General features: G+C 58.5%; 1 pseudogene; it reads left to right on the forward strand.

Moving 5' to 3' along the window:
- The first annotated feature begins 582 nt into the window (after nt 1–582).
- On the forward strand, nt 583–718 carry LOC125526152 (annotated as a pseudogene).
- Nucleotides 719–1,167: the final 449 nt, after the last annotated feature.

Below are 1,167 nucleotides of genomic sequence, written 5' to 3' on the forward strand. Positions count from 1 at the left end.
ATACCAATCTTTCTCCTTCGACCGGGAGCATGTCGACCATGGCTGCCGCATCGTTGTCCAGCACCGTTGGCGCGCTCATCACCTCGTCATCTTCCGCTTTTGCATCGTCCTCCTCCACCACCACCGCGGGGTCTCTCAGATCGCCACCACAGGAGAAGCTTATGAGGGGAAACTTCCTTCTATGGAAGGCCATTGTGCTGCCTCAGATCAAAGGCGCCCCAGATGGAACACCACCTCGATGGGACGAGCCCGCCACCGCCGGCCACCCTCACCGTCACCAAGGACGGCAAGGAAGAACAAGTCTTCGACTACGCCCGATCCCTCTGGTACGCACAACAGCAACAGCTTTAAGGGTATTTGATGGGATCTCTTTCCCGCGATATCCTTGCTCAGGTCGCGACGCTACAGATGCCGACCGAAGTTTGGAGCAGCATCCATGCCATGTTCACCGCCCAGAGTCAAGCCCAAGCCATCAACACCCGCATCGAGCTCACCAATCTGAAAAAAGGTAATATGACCATGGCTGACTATCTTGGCAGGATCAAGAGTCTTACTGATGAAGTCGCGTGCACTGCCGCGGCGCTCTTCAAACCGGAAATCGTCTCCAAGATCCTCGCCGGTTTGGACATGGAGTACAATCCGGTGGTCTCTGCACTTGCCGCTCGTGTGGAACCCATCACCGTCCAGGAGTTGTACAATCAGCTTCTAAGTTTTGATGCCCGCCTCACCCTCCTTCATGGTGGCGATCTTCGGTAGTCGTCTGCTAACTCCGCGTCCCGTGGCCGCGGCCGTGGGCATGGTCACCAGGGGCAGAGCCGTGGCGGTGGCCGCGGACGCGGTGGTCCTCAGAGCGACGACGCTCGCTCTGGTGGCGCCTACGGCTACACCAACGGGGGCGGCTACAGCAACAACAACAACGGCGGCGGCTTCAACTCCAACAATGGCCGCCGTCCTCCTGCCGCCCGTCCTCGCCCACGCTGCCAGCTCTGCAAGAAGCCCGGACATGAGGTTCTGGATTGTTGGCATCGCTATGATGAGAACTTTGTCCCTGATGCTCGCCATGTTGCTGCTGCCATACGAGAACAGGGAGGCGACGACGTCTGGTACGTTGATTCTGGCGCCACCGACCACGTCACCAATGAACTCGAACAACTAGATCTACGCGAG

This window comes from Triticum urartu, chromosome 7 (assembly GCF_003073215.2).
Source record: "Triticum urartu cultivar G1812 chromosome 7, Tu2.1, whole genome shotgun sequence".
Classification (NCBI taxonomy): domain Eukaryota; kingdom Viridiplantae; phylum Streptophyta; class Magnoliopsida; order Poales; family Poaceae; genus Triticum; species Triticum urartu.